Genomic DNA, 23,236 nt, shown 5'->3' on the forward strand with positions numbered 1-23,236 from the left:
AATAAAGTCAATTATTTGCTGACGGTAAGCGACTTCTTTTCGCTTTTAAAATTATATATTTTAAATATTAGAGCTGAGTTGGCAAGATAGATATCTTTCCCCTTTGAAAAATGTATTATCATTGCTAGATTTCTATATAAAAAGCTGAGTCGGCAAGATACTGATAAATGAATCACTTTGACAGATATCAGTAATATTGGCCAGTCATTAAGAATGGTCCAACTGCGGTATTTAACCCTTTTTTTAAATTGGTGACACAATCAAAACAATCATCTGATTCAAAATGTCTGCCTTGTCACTTGGTATGGCCCCGAGTTCGAACCTACAACAATGTATTGGTCGAGAGAGTTGAAGCGTAGACTCTTAAGGCCAACGAAAGCTCCCCTCCTGACCTGTCTGAACATTTGTTCTTTCTGGGAGAGATCCAAGCGGATGTCACTAGACCATTCCCTTATTGCCATTCTCTTGAATCGAAGGACTCTTGGAAATAGAGGCGAGGCTGAAGCACACCGGGGTAACTCCTCCATATTCCTTCAGTGTACCACAGTGGCCGTGCGGTTGTCCCCCCCCCCACCCAAATTACCCCTTGGGGAACGGCATGTGGATCATGATAGGTTTATTGGGGCTCACTTTCAATCCTCGACCAAGTACAGTGAACCAAATTCTTGGGCACTCCAAAGGGGGACCTTATAGACATAGACGTCTCCTCTCGGACGCCACTTTTAGGTTGGGTAGCGTAGCCCTGGTCACTGCAGACTTGCAGCAGGTCTAGAACTAGGATAAAATCTTCAAATCTGACGGAAATGTAGAAAACGTATACACATAATACTGTACACTTAATCTCTTTTGTCTCTTTTAATTGCATATAGAATATTCTCTTTTGTCTCTTTTAATTGCATATGGAATATTCTCTTTTGTCTCTTTTAATTGCATATAGAATATTCTCTTTTGTCTCTTTATTGCAAATAGAATATTCTCTTTTGTCTCTTTATTGCAAATAGAATATTCTCTTTTGTCTCTTTATTGCAAATAGAATATTCTCTTTTGTCGATTTATTGCATATAGAATATTCTCTTTTGTCTCTTTATTGCAAATAGAATATTCTCTTTTGTCTCTTTTAATTGCATATAGAATATTCTCTTTTGTCTCTTTTAATTGCATATAGAATATTCTCTTTTGTCGTTTTATCGATTGTTGAATATTCTCCTATGTCTTAGTTCGATACTTCAACCACCGGATATTTCCTTTTAATGTGCCACATTGTCTTGTTCAAAATTAGGTCAACTCTTGACGAAGCTTCGATTACTTCTGATAAGAAAATCTTCACACTGCCTTCACCTTTACCCCATGTCACGTCAACTCTCCTACCTAACAAGCTCCGTCTTCTCTCCACAACCTTCCACACATTGATACAAAAAAAGGAGCGGGGAATGGGGGGGGGGTGATGTCGCAGTTTATGTTAACAAGGGGGGAGACTGTTGGAAATGTCCTGGTGGCAGTATCGATCCGTCACCCCTTTGGAGTCGATATAGCCCGGATCTTACGTAGATCTCCGACGTAATCACTTGCTGTGATGTGACGGGCATGGCGGAGGGTTTTGATGGAGGATTCAAGAAGAGATTGGAAGACAGTATGAAGAGAAAGTGATCTGGAGGGATGGAGGGAGACAGAGAAGAGAAATATGTTGTAGGCGTCAGGGAGCAGGACTTGGGAAGTGACGTCAAAACTTGTACCTAGTTCAGACGTCTCTAATCGAGAAACCTCAAGGAGTTTCTAATTTTGTCTTCTGCAACTCCACTGCCATTCTTACACATAATGAGCCAGAGGAGAAGCAAGAGAAATGGTAAACCCATTGACCTTTGTCGCGTTAACATTAGTCCAGAAGATGTTTTAGGGGTCAGCTCGGAAGTTTTTTTGGAGAGTCTTTCTTTATCCCCCCTTCCCACCTTTCAGTAGCAGGTATTCTGAGGAATTTATAGGCAGTAGGTGTGTATATATATGGGTATAGGGGTGGATATATAACTATACACATATATAATATAATTACACTTAAATGATATAATAAAACACATGTAGCCTAATATAACTACATACATAGGCCTACATAATATAACTACACACATAGGCCTACATAATAGAACTACACCTATAGTCTATAGGCCTACATAGTAGAACTACATACATAGCCTTGTATAATATAACTACACCTATAGGCCTACATAGTAGAACTACATACATAGCCTTGTATAATAGAACTACACCTATAGGCCTACATAGTAGAACTACATACATAGCCTTGTATAATAAAACTACACCTATAGGCCTACATAGTAGAACTACATACATAGCCTTGTATAATATAACTACGCCTATAGGCCTACATAGTAGAACTACATACATAGCCTTGTATAATATAACTAAAGGCGACAAAAATTGTTCGAAAAAGGACAATCGTAAAAAAAAAACAAAGAAAGAAACTTTTTGTTTGTTTGTGTTATTATCTTTGTTTTCAAAATGAAAATATTGTTGTAACTCTGCTCCCGCGCCACACTGATGGTGCCCATCAGAGCACTATTAAACACCAGTAGCGTAGAAGACATGTTTATTATACAGGAAGAACGACTGTTGTAGATCCTGCTGAAGTTATGGGAGTCTGAACAGTCTGGGGCTAGGTTCTGTCTTGTGTGATACTTGTGTGATACTTGTGTGATAATAGTGAACTGTTCGGATGACCTGGAGCGACACTGGGAGGTGTGTCGGTGGTCTGTTCTGCTGATCTGGTATTAAGTAGGACTCTTAGAACTTAAGACATTACTCCCTGTGACTTGATAGCGAAAGTCTAACTATTTGTTGATAGCTTATAATAAATGCTTCGTTTATTATTACCTTCTTCCTTTCGTTAAGTTGTCTGCCTTAGATTGACAACAATATTATAGTTAATAGGCGTTCTTTCATCATCTTAAGTAGGCCCTATTTAAATGCATACCGTCTTTTTCAAAGGGGGTGTGAACGACTTTTGTTTAGTTGGCTGGCGGGGGCTGGCGCCACTAGTAATAGTTTGAGAAACACTGCCTTAGAGAATCCTCTGTTATATACTTTTATTGAAGGGGGGATACATTGACTAAAATCCTAGTCACAGCTAAATATTTGGTGTAAATTCTTCTCAGCAGATACAAACAGGAAGATGGTGGCGTGTCCCTTTAGTCTCATTCAAGCTGTTTTTCCCGGGGGACATTTTTCTCCACCACATTTCTGTGATTACATCGGGTTTTCCCCTGATGTGACGCTAATGAAGATAGTTGTAATCAGTTGATTTTGAACGGAATTTTACGCGGGTCACCCGCGAGTCTCTCTGAAGACCGAATCCTGCCCGATGGACATGGACAACAGCCCCTGAGGCTGTACAGGAAAACGTTTTGAGTAATGACATCAAGCACTGATTTACTTTTAAAAAAATGTGTTCTTTGATTGGATATTCCTGAATGAAACTAGGAGGACTGAGAACAAAAGAAATGAGAACTACAGGACGAGCAAGATAGAGAGAAAAAATAAATCTATGTATTTATATATAGTGCTATGTATGACTTTGTATAAGGTATAAAAAGTAAATGTATGTATTTATACATAGTGCTATGTATGACTTTGTATAAGGTATAAAAAGTAAATGTATGTATTTATATATAGTACTATGTATGACTTTGTATAAGGGATAAAAAGTAAATGTATTTATACATAAGTGCTATGTATGACTTTGTATAAGGTATAAAAAGTAAATGTATGTATTTATACACAATGTTAGGTATGACTTTGTATAAGGTATAACCAGTAAATGGATAAATAGAAGAATGGCTGTTTGATCGAGAGAAATATAAGAAAATGAAATTGAAATCAATGAGGACAAAATGTTGTAGAGAGACTATGAACAATGGAGTGAATATCGTTGTCGACAGATTTATATGTTTTCTTGTATCAAATCTAAAGATGTTTTTTAGCACAGAAAGTCCAGGGGGGAGGGGGGAATAGAAAAACAATGGACTGCAAAAGAAAAAGAAAAAATCCTAGTGGGATTTGACCTCAAACAGACCTACGGATTGTTCTCCATAAATAAACGACTAGCCGACTATTTACTGATCAGGGGCGCAAACCAAAAAATCGTCGATTAGTTCCCTTTGTGTTGCGGTCTCGAATGACTTCCCTTGGATGCTGTTTATTGGAGATGCTTCCTTCCCCCCTCCGGTGATTAGTAGATAAAAAAAAAATATCTATCTTGACTAGCTAGAGAAGGTGTTTACCTGTGTGTATGTGTGTGTTAGATGATAAGCATAGATTTCTGGGATTATATTTTGTTTGAATTAGAAAGTGTTGAAATTAGGTCTCTATGTGAAAAATAAAGATCCAGAGTATGCTAGAGTTGTTGGTTTTTTAAAATCAAAGCTGACTTTTGGTGTTTTTTTCACCATTGAACGTTTGACTTGCACCAGATGGACGACACAGTTGATTGATTTCAATGGAACGAGAGCATAAGTTCCGTAGGAACAGGAAGAAAGGAAATGATGATACTGCGATATCAAAATACCTTGAAGGTAGATATTCTAATCCATAGTTTCCTGCATAGAAACTAAAATAAATGGAAACAAATTGTTTTGGGATTTTCATGATGTTTATAAATAGCTAATCTTTTAGTGTAATCGGTTTACAGGATTCTGGAAGTATCAATAAAGCTATTTGCATTTAAGAAAGCATTTTCCTCACTGGTTGAAACTGAAGATTCAAAATGTATACGTTTGTATAAAAGTTAAGTAAGTTTACCCTCCCCCCTTTCAGACCTTGCGATCTATGGGGCAGATGATGTTAAGGTCATTTAATTCTTTGGCCAAAGAAGGTTAAAATGAAGAAAATGCAGCACAATGACCAACCGCCTTGACTAAAGTTTGGTATCCGTTAGCGTTGGATCCACTCAGGTTCGCCATAAAAATCCCGAAATTCAAATTCCCAGTCTTCATCGAGATTCGAACCCAAGCGCTCAACTACTCAGTCACCTCGTCTTATAAGCTTTTATAAGTCAGATCTTAAAAATAAAAAAAGAAAGAAAGAACAGGTTACTGAGATAAACTTGAAACATCCGCGTGTTATTGAAATGGCATTGATACACGGTAAAAAGACCTTGTACGTATTGTGTGCCAAATTCGCTCCAATTTCTAAATTGTGATGGCATAGATTTAGCTTCCTTTTATACGCACTTAGTGACAGAGATATGGAAATGGAGTTTTTGTTGGCTGAAGAGTTCATCTGCAAGGAAGACAAGACTGGGTGACTGGAAACATGTCCATGAAGTTTAAAACAGTTAAAATATAGAATAGTCTAAATCATATCTAGAACTAGCAGAAGAATCACATTCTCTCCTTCTCTTTCGTAGACAAACCAAGTTTACGTATTTCTGTTACAATTTTTAAAAATTTAGTTTTATCAATCATTGGTTTCAATTCAAATCTTCGTAAACTGGGCGTGTCTTCGACAGTAGCTCAACTATAGGCCTCAAAAGTGTTACCTGTGATCTTTGTAATAGTTCTTTAGATAACTTTTATAGAAGATCTACTTTTGCTGACTGGTGACTTTATCTAATGCCTGACAGGGGCAGATAACACCAGACATTGTCTTACAGTGTTTCTGAAAGAAGCCACTGTTATGCCGTCCTTTCTTAAGCTCGTCTCATCATACAGGACAGGTGTCCTACTCAGCTGCAGCATTAAAAAAAGTTGTGTCTTAACACTGCTCTCACAGAAGACGCTTAGCAGAACATCGATATCTTTAGTCTTGCCATTAACAGAACAGTATTTAAAAGGGCATCAGTTTGGTGTAGGTGATCTATTTGTTGTAGAGCGGCTCATTGCAACAGTGACGTCAGACCATCACACGAACTATTGATTCTAGCTGCTTTTAGATTTGACTTTTTTTTTTCGCTTTCTAAAATTTAAAAACTTGTGAGGATTTGTTTTGGTCATACAAGTTGACAGTTTGATGTTTTGATGACATGATATGACAGTGTGACACATGTGTTGTCTTTGACATCTAATCTGACAGTTTGACACACCTGATGTTTTTTTTTAGACGACGTGAAATGAATAGATAACGAGGTTATGAGCATGTTGTACTCAAGTCTGACAAGTGAATCTTTGATTTGGAAGTTATTCTTTCTACACAGTATCTGATCTTAAATAATATAAACATTACACACAGTTAGTAAACAGTCTAGCAGTAAAATGAGTTTCAGTTTCTTCCAGGAGGCAACATTTTGTTCCAACTAGTTGCTAGTATTGAAGTAAGTTGTCATTTTTGCTAATTAAATCAATGTGACTTTGTGTTTGCAAATGACAAACGAATAATATCAAAGAAGTGGTCCTTAATGTTTGCATTCAATGACTAAAGTCAGCTTCACTTTGTTAAAGGACTCAGGGGAACATCATTGGATCTCCAGCCAGATTGATTTCATCTGTAGAATAAAGGAAAATTAACATTGAATTGACTGATAAAATTATTGCATAATTAATATAACTGACTTGATTAAATACACGTTTGTGTATTGGTTCTTCAACTGATGATCACACTTCAGAATGTGTTCCTCTCAAATCAATACGGCCAGTGCTGTCCATCCATCGGACCTGAGCCAGAAATTACTTTTAAATTTACAACACTGGACACATCACCATGAAACAAAATCGTCAGACCTGCGACGTCATTCAGGACATGACAATGAAACCCAGGCCTATGACCTCATTCAGGACATGACAATGAAACCCAGGCCTATGACCTCATTCAGGACATGACAATGAAACCCAGGCCTATGACCTCATTCAGGACATGACAATGAAACCCAGATATACGACCTCATTCAGGACATGACAATGAAATGCAGGCCTAAGACATTCAGGTTAGAAGCTTCAAGGAGCCGAATGGGACAGCGTAGGTTGGACCTCTCTTAAACACAGATTTTCATCCACTAAAAACATTCTCCCTTTTGTAGTGCAACAGAAGATAAGACTAATTTCCTATTACGTAAATACACAGAGCCTCAAGACATCTAGACATCATTACCTTAATATATAGCATAAAATAGTTTGATGGTCATTCCTTAAGTGCTCATTTACAATACTGCAGCGAAAAAAAAAAGATTTTTGAGTTAATACCTTCTGAAGTAGACAAATGTTCTCCAGGCCGAGAATTAAGTCACGATGACCTAGCTCTGACTTACACATTTTGTAATGATTTTACATTCTACAATAATCGAATGACATTTTAAAAAGCAATGAATCCATTTATCTGTCCATCTATACATCTGTTTGTCCATCCATCCTTCCATTTCCGACTACCTATTTGTCCATCCATTCATTCGTATGTCCATCGATCCATCCATTTGTTATCCGTTTTTCCATCCATCCATCCATCCGTTTGTCTATCCTTTCATCCATTTCCGACCATCCGTTTTTTCCTGCCATCCATCCGTTTGTCTATCCTTTCATCCATTTCCGACCATCTGTTTTTTCCTGCCATCCATCCGTTTGTCTATCCTTTCATCCATTTCCGACCATCCATTTTTTCCTGCCATCCATCCATTTGTCTATCCTTTCATCCATTTCCGACCATCCATTTTTTCCTGCCATCCATCCATTTGTCTATCCTTTCATCCATTTCCGACCATCCGTTTTTTCCTGCCATCCATCCTTTTGTCTATCCTTTCATCCATTTCCGACCATCCGTTTTTTCCTGCCATCCATCCGTTTGTCCATATATTCGTAAGTTTGTTCATCTATCTATCATCTATCCATTTGTCCATCCATCTGTTGGCCCATCCATTATCCATCAATGTTTTAGTCCATCCGTCCGTCTGTTTGTCAATCCACTCGTTTGCTTATTCATCTATTTATAATATTTAACAGTTGATAAATATCGCTGAAGAAATAATTACAAGCTCGTTGGCCACACGGTGTCAAAGTTCGATAACTGGTTGAAATAAACAAATGTTTTTTTTTTAAATTTATTCTCTGTTTTATAACGTTTATAATGTTGTTTTTTTAAAAATGTATTCTTAAATGTTTATCTTGTTTTGTTTTTCAGGGGCGGCACTAATTCTCTGATGTTATTTCTAGACCATCGATTCACTTCAACACTTTAGGGGATAATCATTTTGTGAACAAGTGGATACAATGTTTCCAACGTTTTCGTAGTGGCATCTTTGGATTTATACTGAATACTGTCCAACCAATAACACACATTGGATTAATATTAGCAGTAAATCAGTATGGCCATATTCTCATGGATTTAAAACACAGCAATAGTAATATAATCTGACGGTAGGTAACCTTATATTAGCAAAACAGTAGAAAATGGCCAATCAGACACCAATCATTTCTTGTCATTTAGCATCTATCTTACATCAAACATTAAGTTAAAGTTTGTACTGCTTATATCTACTTTGTCTGTGTAGAATCTAGTGCAAGCTGAAGCTTTGCACACTTATTCATTATCGATAACAACACATGAAGCAACCTAAAAACTTAAACCAATTCCTTCATCTACTAGTTGTCATTAATTAAATTTGTTTTCTATTGAAAATGTCAAGGCAAACCTTGTGTATAGAAAGAGGACTTCTATTATTCAAAGCAGGACGTTTTGGCGCAGCCGATTTGGCACGATGGTCGTTTTGGCGCAGCCCTTTTGACGCAAGCGGTCGTTTCGAAGCAGCCGTTTTGGCGCAAGTGGTCGTTTTGGCGCAGGTGGACGTTTTGGCACGTAATATTTTGGCCACCATTCTATTCTTTCTTTAAGGGACACTGATACAATCTATGTTTGTGTCTAACGTATTTGTCATGTCTAGAACAAGAGATATTCGTGGCCGTGTTTTGTGTCTAACGTATTTGTCATGTCTAGAACAAGAGATATTCGTGGCCGTGTTTTGTGGTACATAAGTTAGTTTTGTCATTTTTGTTCAATCACGAACACTACAACATGAGAGTGGCTTTTAAAAATGTCCAAAGCAAAATAAAACAATGATAGAAAAAATGATTCAATTTTAAGTGGAAAAAAAAAGTTATTTGTTAAAATTAATAATACCTCTCATTTCAAAAAGCAGGGAATGTCATCGCGAGTGTTTAGCACACCTTACGTATGATTTATTCTTTCAGAATCTGAAAAAGTATCGGACTGTCCAGGATGGGGGTGATTGCATCTATCGCCCCTCCCACTGTCCCACCTGATACCAACCACCCTCTTTAATTTATATTTAGTAATGATTTAATTTGAGATTAGAGTGTGTTAGGACACAACATAATAAATCAATGGATTCAAATATCAATAAGTAGCTTTGATAGATTTATTACATGGACATTCAAACAATTTGGTTCATACACCATGATCTCTTCCTATAAATTGGACCACCCTCTCATTTCAAGGGTTTTTGGTGGAGAGTGTAGTAGATGTAATCACACACCCCACACACACACTGAATCAGCCAATATACTAGAAAAAGTGTGCGACATAGTATAAAGATTGGTTAAAATATCATTAAGTAGCTTATAGATAATGTAACTAATTCTATTAACAAACTGTGATTTCTACACAAAAAGTAGAACCCTCCCACTCGGAGGGTTATTGTCGAAGGAGCGAGATTAATGCAATCGCCCCGAATTCCATCAAATCAGCCAACATACTATTACATATTCATAAAATAATCAAAACTTTATAAAAAAAAACAATTTTATATATGGGTATAGAATTCATTCTATACATACAAAAATATGGTAAAGTTAAATAAAATTTGTTATAAAAGCTAAGTGTTTCTTAAATTATAGTCAAAATACCTTGCGCCAAAACGTTCCATACGCCAAAACGGCTAGCGCCAAAACATCTCGCGCCAAATCGGTCGCACCAAAACTGTCGCGTCACAATGGCTGCGCCAAAACGGTTGCGCTAGAAATTAAGTACCGTTTAATATTATAAGTACATGAATTGCTTGTCGGTCTCTCAAAACCTTGAGTTCGGACTCAGACTCGAGTAATTAAAAAAAAACAAAAAAACTGTTTTTTTGAAAAGGTAGCACGGAAATTTTCTCTAAAATACAACTTCGTTCCCCTCCCCAACTGGTCCACAAACGTGATTGGATCATGGCTCTCTGAGCATGCTATAAGCATGAAAACTGTGCTAAACAATCGCACACATTGATTATTGTTAGTCTAGATGTAGTAAAAATAATTATGTTATTGATTCAAAATAAATGATGCTGTTTTTTTTAAAAGGTATTTTTACAAAACTTATATTGACTTTGTCTGCGCCAGGTTTCGTACATGTTACTTTCACGCACATATCTCGGATCAAGTTAAAACCATAGACATATATCTACTACTAGACTGAAAACCGGAAATAAATTAATATCCGCGACTGATCGCTCGTGAACATTTTGTAGACAGTTGGATCAAGGTGTTGTTTTGTCAAGTAGTTCAAAGAAGTTAAGTTTGTTTTTTTCAACCCTAACCTATGTAACATATAATTTTATTTTTTAGACCTAGATCTAGTAATTGATTATCAAAAAAAACACAAAAAATCACAATTTAGTGTTGCATTCAGTCTTTTGATAAAGAAGATTATGTATCTAGAAATTGCAAAATAATAATTATGAGACGAGAGTACTCTTATTTTTGATGTTCTATTACTAGATCTAGATCTAAAACTTAAATTATATGTTACATAGGTTAGGGTTGAAAAAAATAGCCTCTACTTTTGTTGGCTACTTTACAAAAAACGCCTTGATCCAACTTTCTAAAAACATTTCATGACATTTTTTGTAGTGTTAAAAAGTCTCCACATCCAGTCTAGATATAGTATATATAAGTCTATGGGAAAAACTTTACACAAATATTTATAGTACCTAATAAAACATGAATCAGTAAAAAAAAAACAAACAACTAATTAGCCAATTAATTATTGATAATTTAATTATTTATTTCGACTTTGATAAAAGCAAATAAATCTTATTGTATTGATAGATATAGCTATAAATTAACAGTTCTCACCCTTTTTTTTAAAGTTTTTTTTTTTTAATTTTACAAGATCCGTCAATACAATTGGTCAATCTGAACAGTATGTTTGTGTTATAATTTTAATACGTCATTCTACTCTACACTCCCGTTCGTCCAATGTGATGTTATCGTTAGTACGGCAACTGACCTTATATTTTCTGAACGGTGTTACTTTTACCTAGTGCATAATTTTGTCAGACTGTTTCTCTCTACCTGAAATGTTTCTGAGATTTTTGACGTTTTTACAAAGCTTATTGTCAACTCACTCTGTCTGCCTGTCTGGTAAAATGTTTATATATGTTTTTTCTCCGACACCCAATCTCTGATCAAGCTAAAAATTTGCACAATTATTTCTTTTACCTGACAGCATAAGAATCAATTAAAATCTAACCAATTAGTTTAATTTACTATTAGTAATTAATTATTTTGTTTTGTATCTCGAACAAGGGAAATAAATTATACTTGACTGAGATGGTAGTATACGCTGAATTAGACTCATTTATAGGTGGCCACTTTAAAGTAAGCTTGAAATAAACAATAGATAACTATACAATCTTTTCATACTCACCTTACTAGCAGATTGGTTAGAATGTTAGCTTGAGGAGACTTGAGCCATGAATTCGAATTCAGGTCATTCTCTCCCCTTTTTTTTTTTTTGTAAATGCTTTTAAAAAACGATAACGATGAAATTCCACCAGATTTTCACCTCCCCCGTTCCCCTTCTCTCTCTCTCTCTCTCTCTCTCTCTCTCAAAACATTGAACAAGTTACTAAAAAAACAAACAAACATTGAAAATGTGGCTCTAGCCATTTGACCGACTTTCCCTCCTATAAAAGAAAGTTCATATCAATTTCAATAAAAACAAAGAGTATCTAGACAACTTGTATCCATCGGGATAGAATCAAAACAAAATGTTCTACCACTAATAAACTGCCTGTGGCATTTTACGTCTCGAGAGATGATCTTTTCCCTTTGCAACTTCTTGTGTGACTAAAGAGGCCAATCCTTGATACACAGCTGCGGTCGCAGGTTAGGTATATGTAATCACCAGGCGCCGTTGCATTTTCACCCTTCTTTCTGCTTCTGTTGTGTATGGCATCTGCAATCCGAGACCCTTCCTTTATGCTCTCTCTCCATGTGGATCTATCCAGTGCTACTTTTTCCACATCCGTATACCGTAAAAGTGGCCGACTAGCGGCTCTCCTGCCTTCAATTAGATGGCCATACAGAATGTCTTGTAGAAGTCGACCTACTAGCATTCTACGAACGTGACCAAGCCAGCCAAGGCGTCTGCTGCTGATAACAGAGCGGATGTCCTGGCACTCTGCTCTTCGTAGCACTTCCTCATTGGTTATTTTATCTTGCCACCTTAATTTAAAGATCCGCCTTAGGCATCGGAAGTGGAACACATTTAGCATTTTTTCCTGCCATGAGTAGGTTGACCATGTTTCACTTCCGAATAGCAAAGTGTTCATCAAACAGGTCCGGTAGACTAGGGCTTTAGTACTGCTAGTCAGCAATATGTTGTCCCAGACTCTTTTCTGCAACCGTGACAAGGTGCTCATTGCTTGGGCTATCCCGTTGTTTATGTCTTTATCCAGTAGAGTGTTGTTGGATATGATGAAGCCAAGGTAACAAAAGTGATCAACAATGTCTAGTGGTTGGCCGTTAATGCTTACTTGAGGTGCAGTGTTTGTGTTCTGAACTAGTATCTTAGTCTTGCTTTGACTAATATTTAAGCCGAACTTCTGGCAGCAGCAGATAGTTTGTCAACCAGGGACTGAAGCTGAATATCAGAATCAGCCACAATAGGCTGCATCATCAGCATACAGGAGTTCAGTGCTAAGAAGAAGAAGACACTAATAAACAAGGAATTAAATATAATCAAAATAAAATGTTCAATCTTTAATTAAACAAGAATTAATTGCTTTTTGAAATCCATTACCACGTCTGGTTAGAAAAATCACTGTAAGTAGATCTTTTAGAAATCTTATGTGAATCTTATGTGAATCGTAATAGGCTAGACTCCAATAGACATTGTTTTCAGCCAGACTAGACTGATTTATCTATTAGAATGTAATCCTAGTTTTGTTTACAATAGAAAATGTCTGTATGACACACACACATGCCTTTATCTACCTAACTACCTACCTACCTACCTATCTATCTATCTATCTATCTATCTATCTATCTATCTATCTATCTATCTATCTATCTATCTATCTATCTATCTATCTACCTATCTGTCTATCTACGCAGTGGGCATATAATGAAGGAAAGTCCTATAACAACGAAGAAATGTCCTATAGCAATAAAAAGCTGACCTATAACAATAAAGAATTGTCAATAACGATAAAGGAAATTCATTTAACATAGAAATACTGTCACATAACTATGAATGAAATGTTATAAAAAAAAAACTTTGACTTTCACTATAATAATGAAGAAATGTCCTATAGCAATAAAGAAATGTCCCATAGCAATAAAGAAATGTCATAAAGTGCAGTATATCAAGGACAATATATCCTATAACAATAATGACTAGTCATATAGACTGCAGTTCCGCCTTTTGAAGTAATACCTCGTATTGATGGCATGTGCCTCCACGTTCTAACGTCTACTTCTCCATTGTATCAGTTCAATAAGTTTTGAATGGAAACAGGAACTATTGAAACGATTCATACATAAAGGACGTATCACTCAGATTGACTCATCTAGCTTTCATTGCAGTTTATATAACGATATGGTAATAAGCTGGAACATATACGAAACCAGATTCAAATCAATGATTTGTTAACATGAGCGGCACCCTGTAGACATGGGGCCCCCCGGGGGCTGTGGCAATGAAGAGTTCAAATAGTTCTGAATAAATCATGAAGCCAAATGTAACGAGCTAAAATACGCTGTGCTGTAGTCTCTTTATCTATACAGTCTGAATAAAATACGCTGTGCTGCAGTCTCTTTATCTATACAGTCTGAATGAAATACGCTGTGCTGCAGTCTCTTTATCTATACAGTCTGAATAAAATACGCTGTGCTGCAGTCTCTTTATCTATACAGTCTGAATAAAATACGCTGTGCTGCAGTCTCTTTATCTATACAGTCTGAATGAAATACGCTGTGCTGCAGTCTCTTTATCTATACAGTCTGAATGAAATACGCTGTGCTGTAGTCTCTTTATCTATACAGTCTGAATGAAATACGCTGTGCTGCAGTCTCTTTATCTATACAGTCTGAATGAAATACGCTGTGCTGCAGTCTCTTTATCTATACAGTCTGAATGAAATACGCTGTGCTGCAGTCTCTTTATCTATACAGTCTGAATGAAATACGCTGTGCTGTAGTCTCTTTATCTATACAGTCTGAATGAAATACGCTGTGCTGCAGTCTCTTTATCTATACAGCACTGGCGGATCCAGGGGGGGGGGCGGTAGGGGCGATCGCCCCCCCCACTCGGCCGACCCCCCCCCCAGGGAGGGGGCGGACGAACTTTAGTATAGGATTCACACAATTTGTATACGAATTTATTACTTATGTTAAAAATATATACTAATTATTTATATTTCAACCTATTTTTAGATTATTTCGCCCCCCCTTCCTCTAGTATGTTGACCGATTTGGTGGGGTCGGGAGGGGGCGATGGTATCAATCCCGCCCCCCCCCCTTAACTTTCGAGTGGGGGGGGCGGTCCAATTTATTGGTAGAGATCACGGCCTGCTAACAAAATCAATTAAATATCTATATCCTTGTAACTTGTTATTGATATTTTGACCGATCTTTATATTATGTCGTTCCCTGTTTGCCGATTGTTGGGGGGAGGGGACGAATACCTCTTCTGCCCTTCCCACCTAAACCCTTTGAGTGGGGGGGGGGCGGTCCGTTTTTATTGAGAAATCATAGTTTGTGAACAAAATTAGTTGAATTAATATATAAATTTTATATTATGTCGCTCCCTTTCTGGTATTTTGGCCGATTCGGTGGGGTGAGGGGGGGGGGGGGACGATTGCATGTACTGCCCTCCCCACTCTAGCCCTCTGAGTGCTGGGGGGGCGGTCCTATTTTTGTGGAGAATCATAGTTTGTGAATAAAATTAGTTGAATATCTATATAATATAAACTACGTATTGATATGTGACCCATTGTAAATATGTCGTACCACACTCTAATCTCAAATTGTATCATTAGAAAATTTAAATGAAAAAGGGTTGTACCAGGTGGGAGGGGCGATACATGCAATCGCATTTCCCCCATCGGACAAATCAATACTTTTTCTTTTTGTATTATAGTTAAGAAATTACAAAATTAAACAAATCTGTCACTAATATAATTTATATATACTATAAATTAAATTCTTATATCGAGTCGCCCCATACCTATTCTTTAATGCCAAATGCAATTTTTAGCAGAAATTAGTAAAGGAGCGAGGATTAATCGTATTCACTCTACCGCCATTCCCATTTCCAGACAGAGTTTTTGTAATTTCACATGAAGTTATCATAAGTATTTTTTGGAAAAGTTAGAATTCAAACGAAATTTTTCAGTATAAGAGTCATGATTGAGATGAGTTCTAAACTCAAATAACGTTTTCATAGTCGCCTTTTCCCAACCTTTACTCAATCTGATATTTTTCTAGCTAAATAAATTTGGGACTATAACTCACAATTTATGCTAGAGTTTTCTTGAATACTATTTATCGAATAAGTTTTTTTTCGGCGGCGATCCTCAAAGCAAAAATCTAAATACGTGGGGTATCCTATCTTTTCAAGGAACAAATCGGTTTTATTTGCAATGTATTATGGGTCTATAAATTCAAATTAGAATATTTTTCAAGTACAACATTATTCGAAAGGTCGTTTTTTAATAGTATGAATAATGAGCTTCAGGTCAGGAGAATGCGTTTCTGCAGTGAAGAATGCAAGAAAACGCTTTTGGCGTCGGGGCTTCGCCCCGAAGTCCATTTATGAGTAATGAGTTGTAGATGTCAGGAGAATACGTTTCTGCAGAGAAGAATGCAAGAAAACGCTTTTGGCGTCGGGGCTTCGCCCCGAACTTCATTTATGGGTAATGAGTTGTAGATGTCAGGAGAATGCGTTTCTGCAATGAAGAATGCAAGAAAACGCTTTTGGCGTCGGGGCTTCGCCCCGAACTCCATTGATGAATAATGAGCTGTACTTGTCAGGAGAATGCGTTTCTGCAGTGAAAAAAGCAAGAAAACGCTTATGGCGTCGGGGCTTCGCCCCGAACTTCACCAGAGAACCTTATAGCGCTGCCCCAGTTGTTTTGGTTTTCGCCGAAGGTTGAGAAATGCTGCTTTTTTTATTCTCATATTTATATATATATATATACATATATATGTGTGTGCGTGTGTGTGTGTGCGTGTGTGTGTGCGTGCGTGTGTGTGTGTGTGTGTGCGCGCGCGCGCGCGAGCTGTATGCACGTTTATGCGTAGGGTTAGGGTTTACTGGGCGTTAGGGTTAGGGTTTGGAAAATAATCGCCCCCCCCACTCCAAAGTTCTGGATCCGCTAGTGCTATACAGTCTGAATAAAATACGCTGTGCTGCAGTCTCTTTATCTATACAGTCTGAATGAAATAAGAAGTGCTGCAGTCTCTTTATCTATACAGTCTGAATGATCATCGGGGTAAGAGAGAGGAAGGATAACAGAAAGAGAAGAAATACTGAATGTGAGAAAGAAAAAAGGATATAAAGATCTCTCTCTCTCTCTCTCTCTCTCTGTATATAGAGAGAGAGTGAGCAGGAGAGTGTCGGAACAGGAACGAGAGAAAGAGAGATTAACAGAACGACAAAAATTGCTTTCAATGAACTATATTTCAGCGTGATAGAAAGAGAATGCCTAAGGAAAAAAAAATAATGCTTGGGATAGTTATATAGCAATTAATAAGCCTCATCACTGCTATTTGTCTGTAGCCTTCCGCGTGTCGTCGATATGTAAGCCATGTTTTTGACGTCACATGAAAAGTAGTGTACGCTAAAACTACAGTGTGGTCTCGTGAAGTGAGTGAAGTGAAAGAATGTGGTTGTAGAGGACTTGACGTATACTGGCCGTGGGGGGAGGGGGGGGATGTCGTACGTGTAAATGCCAAGATTTTCGGATCACAGACTGTCTCTGCACGCGCTGTCGCCTAGTCCCACTCTGTAATGAATGTCTGGCTACATCGTCCTTCAGTGCAGCCTCCCCCAAACATCTAGTTGCAAGTCTCCTGCTACAGCTCATTATTGATTGTGGATGTGTGTTGTAATGTCGTGTCGCTTGTCTCCTAATGTCATGCCAGTTGTCATCACACAGAGCACTCATGTGACACTATGGTATGTAGGTAAAATGCTGCATACGACATGTGACACCATGATATGTAGGTAAAATGCTGAATACATGTGACACCATATGTAGGTAAAATGCTGAATACATGTGACACCATGATATGTAGGTAAAACGCTGAATACATGTGACACTTTATAAAGTAGGTAAAATGCTGAATACGACATGTGACACATTAGTATGTAGGTAAAATGCTGCATATGACATTTGACACTTTGGTATGTAGGTAAAATGCTGCATACGACATTTGACACTATGGTATGTAGGTAAGACCGAAGTCTTATACTTGCCTGCTCCAGGGAAAGCCTACTCGGATCCAAGCATCAAGATAAATGGACATGATATAGATGCAGTGGACAGATTCACAAATCGTGGCAGCACACTCTTCCGAAACGGAAAGATCGATAATGAAATCGACCTGCGTATCGCCAAGACCAGTGCATCCTATGGCAGACTGTCTAAAATGTCTGGAACAGACGAGGTATCATCACAAATACAAATCTAGGGATCTATCGAGCTGTCACCCTCCACATTGCTCTATGCCTCAGAAACGTGGCTAGTGTACAGAAAACATGCAAAGAAACTAAACCACCTCCACATGACATGTCTAAGAAAAATACTGAATGTCAAATGGCAGGAAAAAATACCAGATACTGAAGTCCTTCGAAGAGCGGGTCTGCAAAGCATCCACACAATCCTGATGTAGTCCCAGCTGCGATGGGCAGGACACGTCTGCAGAATGAAAGACCGACGCATCCCTAAACGACTACTGTATGGCCAATTAAGGGAAGGAAAGCGCTCGCAAGGAAAACGCTTCAGGGACACCCTCAAAGCTTCTCTGAAGACGTTCAGCATAGACCCAGCCACCTGGGAGACAGAGGCACATGACAGAGCATCATGGCGTCGCGATGTGAAAACTGGCGCACAGGTTGCTGAGGAGAAGAGAACCACGCTGGCAGAAGAAAAACGCCAGAGAAGAAAAGCAAGGCCAATGACACTAGCTCCAGCTGGAATAACCTGCCCAGTGTGCAGCCAAACATTCCGGGCTCACATAGGTCTCACCAGCACCACGAGGACGCATAAAACCCCAGTGCAAAGCCCTCAGCCAACTGGATGACAAAAGTGGTAATCATCGAATCACGATGGACGAACTATATCCTAGAACGACTATAAATTTTGGTTCTCTGACGTTAGGCTAAAGTAGGACATGTCCTCCTTCCAATGACTTAAATTCTGCCAAGTCACTTGTTTTTCTGTCTAGCTCAAGCAACCCATTCCATGCTCTAATAGCACTAGGGAAGAAGGAGTATTTTTACAAATTTGTCCTAGCATATGGGACGAGGAATGTGCCTTTATCTTTGTGTCTTTCAGAGGATTTTTATTAAATTTTGTTTTTGTATTTGAAGATTATGGTTCAGTGTTTTATGTATGATTGCTACTTTACTTTTGAGCCTTCTGTCCTGAAGGCTTTCTAAATTTAGTGATTTTACTAAAGGTGTTACTCTAGTCAAATGTGAATATTCGTTTGTTATGAATCTCACTGCTCTATTTTGTGTCTGTTCCAGTTTCTTAATGTTTTCTTGAGTTGTGTCTATCTTGTGATAGAAACTTACAAACACCAAAATGTTTGATGTCCAAGTCCTTCATAAGCAGGTGCTGATGTATTCATAGATCTTCCAAACAAACAGAAAAGATAATCCAACATGGTTTTAAGATTTGGGATTTTTTAATACATTTTTTAAAATTTCATTTCGGGACGTAATGTTTCCCTTGAACGAACTTTTCTTTCTTTTCTTGTTCATCACAACACAATGGACTCAATGATAGACATTTTACATGTTGTTCTTGCATTGCACACTTATAAGAAACTGTGTGCAGTGTGCTACAAATATGTTGGACAGAATGATGGACTAATGGCTACAGTCGGTGACATACATTGCACACTTATAAGAAACTGTGTGCAGTGTGCTACAAATATGTTGGACAGAATGATGAACTAATGGCTACAGTCGGTGACATTTCGATACTTCAGAAACGCTTCATCCACTAAATTGTCAAACAAGTTTTTAAAAGCTTACGTTGTCATGCTATCGTCGTCCTCCTTTCTAAAACCATGTCCTCTTTTATTATTTGCTTATATTAACTCACTCAAAACTGTCTATTCTCGGATGAAGTCGATATGTTGTATAATTGTTGATAGTCGACGACAATACATGAATCAATAAAAACAATTGGTAGTAATTAATTAATTTTGTTTTACATAGAGAAAGGGAGTTAAATCCAAAAGTATTTAGATACATGGTGTGAGGTTGCGGTTCTTCTTCTTAGATAAGCTTTGTATTTAACAAGGTTACAAAGACAGTTTGTGTGGCAACACAAACTCCAAATCGGCCCCAGAAGTTGTCCACCCAGGCAGGCTTCAATATTTTCAGAAAGAACATCCGAATGAAATTATATCAAAGACAAATGAGAGATAAGAATGGAGAAAGAAAGTTAACAGATCTTGTGTAGTGCCCCGACGGTCCAGCAGATCAAAGGATAGGTGCAAGTGAATGTAAAGTTAGATGTGAACCTGGCCTAACTAGTTCCCTTTTAGACCTTGTGGTCTATAGGGCAGATGATGTAAAGTTCATCTGTTTTTAGGGCCTACGGTTAACGAGGGTGTCATGTAGCCAGCACAACGACCAACCGCCTTTACTTTTCCCCAACTAATGTGAGGTACCATTAGAGCTGAGTGGACTCAGAGGCGCCCAAAGATGAAAATCCCAGTCTTCACCAGGATTCGAACCCGGGACCCCCGGTTTGGAAGCCAAGCGCTTTAAAGCTCAGATACCGCGCCTCCCCTGGCCTAACTGATGTCTTATAATTGATCTAATTTTTTGAAAAGGCTCAATCTCTAATTCGAAACCTTAAAAAAAAAAAAAAAAAAAAAAAACTAAAAATAGTTCAGGAAAATAAAATTTATAACATTACTATTTGTTTTAAATTAGGTCTAACTTATAATGCATACTAATTAGCTTTTTCTCTTTAAAAAAATACTTTCGTAACTGATTATTAAAATTAGATTTTTCGCTTTCAGATAAAAAAAAAAAGTAGCCGTTGCATCAGAACTTTGAATGGTCTAAAATATTGTGATGTCCGATTTTTAATATCTTTTCTAGTTTACGAAATCTAAACGGAACGGACGGACAGACATTTCACACAAAACTAATAGCGTCTTTTCCCCTTCCGCTAAAAAGTACTTTTATGTTGTTATTTTTTCCTTAGTGTCCTCGTATGAGTACGAGGGTGTCGGCTTATAAAAGGGGGGGGGGGAGAAGAAACAAAATTTTAACAAGTTTTTTTTTTAGTTATTTGTCAACTCTTTTGTTTCAAGTGCTACACTGCAATACTGACCCTTATAACTCTCAAGATGAAACTGAATAACTCATTAGATTCAGTACAAAGCTACAGATTTGCAGACACTTTGAAACTTTGCAATTAACTTTTACTATCAATGAAATAGTTCAGGCATACAGCTTCATCAAACTAATGACGCAATCCTTCTGAATTAAGCTGATGTTCTACAAGGAAAACTATTCTATAATCTCTAAGCCTTAATTTAAAAACATTGATTGCCGTAGCCTCAAACCAATAGTGTTGATGTTTGCTGGTATCGAGACGGCACATTCGATCGATTATTGACATCAATTACTTGTTTGGGAAATGAACCGGCAACAGTTTAATATTCCCAAAGCCGCTCGATGCCATATTGCCGATCAAAGATATCGAACCGATGGGTAAACAATTGCCAGGCGGAAAGTTCATGGAGTTTTGCTCCAAGCAGACGTACACACACACACATACAAACTTGCTACAATACTATCTGAAAATAAGAGAATTAACAAAAAATGGCGCTCCTTATGGCGAGGACTCTAATTAAAGCCATGACATGTACTATTTTGTTGTTGTCATGGACACCGTAAAAAATGTATGAGTATATTAGATTTTGAGCTCGCCACAGTTTGATAACTAGGAAATATTACACACAGATTGAAAGCATCAATTGTCTAGGAAATATTACACACAGATTGAAAGCATCTAATAAAGATTATATCTAGATTCTAGATCTAGAAGTAGTCTAGTGTTAGATCTAGATGTCCATATAATGAACATACAAATAAATAATCGCCAGAGTATACCTTCCTCGATGTCCGAATTAGAATATGTGTAATTTCTTGAAGATGGCGGTGTCATGGGTTTGAATAGGACCAAATGTTTTACTTTTTGTAAACAAATTATTTTGTTATATTTGAAGTTCAATGATGGAAGTGTTGTCTTTTTTAAAATATATTTTTTATTTTTTTAGCGGCCCCTGAAAGGTGAAAAGACGCTATTAGTTTTGTGTGGCCTGTCTGTTCGTCTGTCCGTCCGTCCGTCCCGTTTAGATCTCAGAAACTAGAAGAGAAAATGAAAATCGGACATCATGATATTTTAGATCATTCAAATTTCTGATACAACGCACTTTTTTTCTTTTCTGAAAGCCAAAAATCTACATACAAATGAAGATACAAATAAATAATCGCCAAAGTATACATTCCTCGCCGTCCAAATCAGAAAATGTGTAAGTTCTAGAAGATGGCGGTGTCATGGGTTCGAATAGGACCAAATTTTTTACTTTGATTTACTATATTTTGATATGCAAGTAGTTTTTTCATAAAAATAAACCTTTTTTACAACTATTAACTATTAATAGTAACATACACCGGAGGCTTTTTAATAAGGGAGATGACTATTTACCATTTTTAACACATTTATGCAAATGGTTTTAGATTTTTGGTCAAAAAATATTTTTTTTTACAATTGTATTGCTAAGTTATGTAAGTTCTGTCATACTAAATACTACATTTACCAAAAAAAAAACAAAAACTTTTTTTAAAGAGAAAAAATCTAATAACTATGCAAATAAGTTTGACATAATTTAAAACAACTATTAATAACCATTTTCATAGATATCGCATTGTACACAGCTATCCTGCTATTAATCGATAGAGTTTTTGAAACCTGCCTGTTTACCTGCCTGGGTACACCACCTCTGATATAATTTAAAACCGATAATCTTCTGAAAATATTGAAACCTGCCTTTTTTCCTGCCTAGGTGGACCACTTCGGGGGCCGATTTTGAGTTTGTGTTTCCACTTTCCACACAATATGTCTTTGTAACCGTGTTTTTATTTCTAGAAGTGTGCTTTTAGAATGAATATATAGCACATTCTTGGTATGCTTTTGTGCTAGTTAACTAGTTTGTAATTGATTCAAAAAATATATCTATGGTTTCGAGCAAAGTATTCAAAGTTTCTGGTTTTCATGATCGTATCAGGCGATTCGTTCAAGGTCGGATAGAAGATTGGTAAGAGAGAGTTTTTAAACGAGTTTGTCCCAGGATGTGCAACAAGAATACTAGTTTTCTTTTGCGTTTTCTTTTTAGTATGAAACTAAATAATTCATAAAGTTATTCAAGAGTTAAACTGAAAACAAAAAACAACTTGTGAATACCAACGCTGGAACTATCACTGCTATTGTTGCGATCACAACATAAGGTATCGATGTCATTCTTTCTACACCAAGCTATCCAACATAGAGTCATCGACCACAGTCTTTCTGACTTTGTCCTTGACCTGTGGTAATAGACTGGGTTAGAATATGGGGTCAAGGGCATCTCTTGCCAAGCTGGGTTTTATAACTTCACATAAATGTTCACTTATGACCTGAACAGCTTTGTACCAGATGTATGCATTGTGTTCAAGTTCGGTCATTAAAACGTATGACACATGTACAAATGAAGCCAAACAG

General features: G+C 37.2%; 1 protein-coding gene across 4 annotated transcripts in view; it reads left to right on the plus strand.

Annotated features, from left to right (window-relative positions):
- Window positions 1-23,236, plus strand: part of LOC106061567 (uncharacterized) — a 156,206-nt gene that overhangs the window by 85,941 nt on the left and 47,029 nt on the right. For all 4 annotated transcript variants that reach the window (XM_056039220.1, XM_056039223.1, XM_056039222.1 and 1 more), the window contains exon 2: window positions 8,113-8,348. The gene's annotated coding sequence lies outside the window, so the exon portion shown is untranslated. The remainder of the gene's footprint in view (window positions 1-8,112; window positions 8,349-23,236) is intronic.

Source organism: Biomphalaria glabrata, chromosome 8 (assembly GCF_947242115.1).
Source record: "Biomphalaria glabrata chromosome 8, xgBioGlab47.1, whole genome shotgun sequence".
NCBI classification, from domain to species: Eukaryota; Metazoa; Mollusca; class Gastropoda; family Planorbidae; genus Biomphalaria; species Biomphalaria glabrata.